This window comes from Carassius auratus, unplaced genomic scaffold, assembly GCF_003368295.1.
Source record: "Carassius auratus strain Wakin unplaced genomic scaffold, ASM336829v1 scaf_tig00214891, whole genome shotgun sequence".
Taxonomy (NCBI): domain Eukaryota; kingdom Metazoa; phylum Chordata; class Actinopteri; order Cypriniformes; family Cyprinidae; genus Carassius; species Carassius auratus.
Window position 1 is genome coordinate 71,551 of NW_020527843.1, and position 5,173 is coordinate 76,723.

General features: G+C 34.8%; 1 long non-coding RNA gene across 1 annotated transcript; it reads right to left on the minus strand.

The window, feature by feature from the left end:
• Positions 1–925: 925 nt before the first annotated feature.
• On the minus strand, positions 926–4,677 carry LOC113093122 (uncharacterized). Its single transcript, XR_003287711.1, has 7 exons — positions 4,504–4,677; positions 3,579–3,727; positions 2,753–3,235; positions 2,555–2,688; positions 2,350–2,415; positions 1,794–1,904; positions 926–1,683 (listed from the first exon to the last, which is right to left on the minus strand). It is a non-coding gene; the product is annotated as an uncharacterized LOC113093122 (long non-coding RNA).
• Between the last annotated feature and the right edge of the window lie 496 nt (positions 4,678–5,173).

The window sequence follows — 5,173 nt, forward strand, 5'->3', positions numbered from 1 at the left end:
ATGTGATAAATTAGTAAAAAAAAAAAAACATCAGCGTGACAATAAACTGAATCATGTGTTTTGATCTCTCATGGTAAACAAATATTGACAAAAACTATTGATTTCAGCTCCAAGATTTCACAGTTTCTGAAGGCAGAAGAACTTGGAAAGCTTCTTACATTTTTAAGAAGGCTTTGACATCCATAAGTAAGCAATATCAAATAAGAAAACCTAGAAACAAATTCTGTTACGTTAAGAAATAGTTTTCTTAATTTTCTTCTTTTTCTTTTCCTCTCTGCTTTAGCTTGGTTCCTTGTAATAAAACTGTCATTATACACTAAATATGGTTGTCTGTGACAAATTGCTTATGTTCCTATATTCTTCAATGCTAATGGCCTGCTACACCCCAGAGTCCTGTCAGACAACATCTACATAGAACACTGAACCATACAGTTAATAACCACAAATACAGAATTCAGTAAGATATTTTATGTTTTTGAAAAGACATCTCACACAGCAAATTGCCCAGTGTTCATTTAACTCCACAAGTGTACATTTTACACTTCTCTGGTGTATATATAGGTCCCACCAGCCTGGTGTTTAAGTAACACTTTCAATAGTGTTGAATATATACCCCTCGACAGTGTAGATTGTTTTACACCAAAAGTGTACAATATACTCAAGTGTAAACTGTGTATTACTCTCTGCAAGAGTGTATTATACACCAATTCAAAAGGTTATTTTTTACACTGACGTAGTAAAATACCTACATAGGTTTATTCTAAAAGTATAAAAATATTAATTGTGCTTTTAGCACTCTGAAATTAAGAACATTTCTAAATTTCCTAATGTTCAGTACTTTTTTTATTGTATTTATATATATATATATATATATATATATATATATATATATATATACAGATCACATAAACCTTTCTAACCAATCAGATTTATTACCACAAAGAAATGCAATTCATGTTGTGTTTACAAACACAATTAGTACAGCATGCATAAAAATAATATGTTACACAGCATTAAAAAAAATATATTTAAATTTGAATTTCAGTCATTAATGCAATTTCTTATTACTACCGTTTAAGTGCTAATGTAAAAAAAAAAAAAATAGCAATGTTTTGCCTCACATTGCATCCCCCTAACATGAAAAAGCGGGCCTATCTTCCTGATGCTTCGGGGATGGTGGATCATGATGTGAAGCTTGGGAATAATAATTCTCAGACAGAGTTCTTTGAACAGCGTGTGGTGTTCACAGATCAAATGTTTCAGATGAAGTCATTCCATTCGAGATGACTGGAGAAAACACCATTTATTATCTGCAGTAAACCAAAAATCAACCATGGTAGGTCAGTTTTTACGTTCAAAATAACCATAGTTAAATGAGTAAATTCTGTTGTTCGAAGACTGTAAGGACACAACTTAGCTCTCCGACAGATAATCAAAAAGCAACTTCATCTCTAACTGTGCTACTACCTCTAGCAAGTCATTCATGATACCACTTCATAGTTTTCAGAAAAAATAAAATATAAATACATTGAAAAGTACAAAGGTTGAGAGAGAGGACTTAGTCATGCAGGGGATGAGCCGCTCTTCCGCAGCAATGTAGTAGTCAAGGATGTTACTCTTCGAAGTGCCAACTGTCAAGATGTAGGGCTGTGTTGATCCAAGGACTTCAAAACCGCAAGAGGACTGAAAACAGAAAAAATAAAACATTCTTGTTTAAATTAATGTACACCTACACATTAACAAACATTCTAGGCATGACATGCTGTTCTACATAACATTAAGAGTAAGCATACCTTACGATCCAAAGCTTCACACACACTATTCTTGACAGACTTCTTATTTCCAATAGGAGGTGGTGGCAGGATACACAAGCAATAACAGGGAAGACATATCACTGTCTCAGTCTAAATTCAAAAAAAGAAAAGTAATATACTGTAACAAACAAATCTCCATATTCATCGGGAAGAAGGAGGCGGGAACCGGCGCACAATCAAAACATAATTTTAATATTCAAAAGTAAATACAAAATGGCGCACCAGCCCCTCACGGACGACTGGTGCGCATAAATAAAAAGCAAACATAAAATAATGTCCCAGGCCTGGTCCTCTCTCGTCCTTCACGGTCGTCACTCCAGTTTTATATCCTTCCATCTCCTACGTGGGACTCGATACTAGCGGTGGAGCTCAGGTGTAGCTCATCTCCAATCACTACACCTGGCCTCACTCCTCGTTCCAACGCCTCTCGGCCCCGCCCCACTCGCCACATATACCAATATACATAAGCTATTTTATATACACACAAAATGATTATCCTTGCTCTTGATTAGCATACATAATGAACAGCCTGTACCTCCTTGACTGCTGTGGCAGTGTTCTGAAATATCCCAGCAGGCTTTTCTAAAACACTTTTCACAAGCTTAAAAACAAACAAAAAGAAACATTGTAAAATCATCTAAGAAAACAACATTGACATTTTAGTAGGATTGCGACGGGCCTGCAACCCCACAAGTTCATCAGCAAGTGGCACATGTATAGCAAAGGCACATAAATATTACCTCCTTAGCTTCTTGCAAATGGTCATCAGAACGAGCTCTTTTAGGTGGGAAGAAAGGACCATCGCTGTCTGATTGCTATGTGTCTGACGATGATGCAACTGAATGAAGATGACAGCTTCTGTGTGCAGGAGAGTCTTAAAATCAAATAGAAAATTAGAAACAAAAAGCATTTATACACATAATTACATCTTTTCATACCTGCTACAGAATCAACTACCATCAAAAGTGTCAGGCTTTTGGTCAATAATGTCAGCAAAAACATCATCTACTTCTGTTCCAGTCTCGTCTGCTCGTCAGATGTCAAACTTCTGCTTAACTAGAAAGACAACATGTAAATTATAGAACAGAAATAGGTGAACAGGGGAAAAAAAGAAATAATGAATATAGAATAAAAGTTTATTTGTTTAAGAGCAGTGTTTCTGCTTTTACATTATATTTGTTCCATCATATTGTATTTGTAAATGAGAATATCTGGGAGCATCAAAGTGGGGAAAGACTTAAAGAAAAGATTTGTTATTAACAAAGAAATGCATACAAACCATATTACAATTATTAGCCAGATATCACCATTCAGAAACACTTACCATCCTTGATTACACAATCATAAGACGATCCAGTAAGGTTTATGTACTTTCTGTGATGTTGGTACTGCACTTTAAACAGCATTCTGTCGATGGTTTGCTTCAAAACAAAAAGACAAAAGTTTTAAAAAAGCATTCCTATATTAATCTAGGCATATAAATTTTAAAATTGATGTGGAATGCCGTCTTTGTATCAGAAATTAACTGGTGAATAATGTTTAGGGGTACAACAGTACACAAAATTCATGGTTCTGTTTTTAAGTCACAGTTCAGTGCAATTTCAGTACAGTTAGGGGAACACTTTAAACCTAAAATGTATTGTGTTTTAAAATTTAAATTCGTAAAAAAACAAGAGTTCACATATATTCAATATGAAGCCGTATAAACCATAATTTTAATTATCAAAACAAACATAATCAGAATATTCGATCGTCTTGTCTTACCTGTGGCATTATCGTGCTCTGATTTGAGAAAAGAACAACGTTATCTGTATGCTTCAAGCGCGGTGTTTCAAATGGCCAACAGCATGACGAATGAAATGTCCCGGTTGTGAAATAGCACTGACCCAGCGTTGATCTTTGCGCCACAGTTTCTACACGAAATGATTCGATTAAAGACAGCCTACGGCCATATATGAAATCGTCAGTTTTCACTTACCATTATAAAATAGGTTTAAAAAATGCAGAATGTTTTAAACCGCTTTAACATTTAAGCGCGCTGCTTCAGAATCCTCTATAACATTTTAACAACTTTACTTTTACACACTTAAGTTACCACATATACTAAAACAAAAGAAACGTTATTTTTCAGGAGGAGAATTTGCAACACGTTAGAAATATGTAACTTTTTTTAAATGGCAGCGACAACAATGCACTATGAAACTCATTTCTAAATTAGAATGGCCGTCATTTAATAGATTAAAACAAACATAATCAGGTTTGTAAGTCTTACCTGTGGCTTTATCTTGAATTGAACAGAGAAAAGACCATAATTGTGTGCTTCATGCGCGGTTTTCGTATCTTTCAATCGACCAACACGACGACTGAAATGTCCCGTATGTAAAATAAGCACCGAAGCAGTGTAGATCTTCGCGCCCATATTTATCAAATTGAATTAATCCGATCAAAAAATGAAGCCATATACGTGCAATAAATGATGCAGTTCTGATGTTTTGGAATTTCCGATTTCACTAAAAGTATAACGTCACAAGATAATGTACAGCCTGCCAGTTTATTAATGGGACTCACTAAAGCTAGTTTATGTTTCGTCTCACGGAAACATAACATATTAAAATTAACTCTGTATATAAAATAAATGTATGCAGTTGTATTAAAACAAAAGGTTAAAAGTGAAGATTCTAAATCTTACCTTTTTGTTTCTTTTTCAATCGCACGATTCCATCGAAAGAGCCGCCATTTTTCCAAACAGGGTAGATTGTCAAATGCGGACTGCATTGTCTCAATTCCTTCAAGTTCCCGTATGTAAAATTAACACTGGACAGGTGTTTGGAAGCGCAACACCAAAATATTGCACCACTTGGGAGCACCATGTCACACAAGCTTATGTTTATCACAGTAAATGTACACTTGTATTTGAACACTGTAACACCATAAGGCTTTACACTGAAATTTTAACACCACCGAATTTGCTGTGTAAGTTACAATTTCTGATGTGTTTCCTGAAGTCTCTTCCAAATTCAGAGATATATTAACTACGTTGATTAACTCATGTAGACCCATAATTAAATTATCTGGGATGTTAACATGATTTGATGCATTAATAACCAAAGCAAGTTCTTGCTGAGCAACATCCAGGAGGTAATCCAAATCTATAGCTTCATTCCGACGAATCAAGTTAAATTTGGTTAGCATAAGCTGTAAGATATCTTCTTGCACTTGTTCCTGCATGTATAAACAATGCCTGGTTAGCTTACATATCAAGGTAACTATAATGCCATGCTGATGTTGCCAAGTTTAGCAAGGTAACGTTAGACATATAAAATCTAATAAAATCCCTTGCGTATTAAAAAAAACAGCTA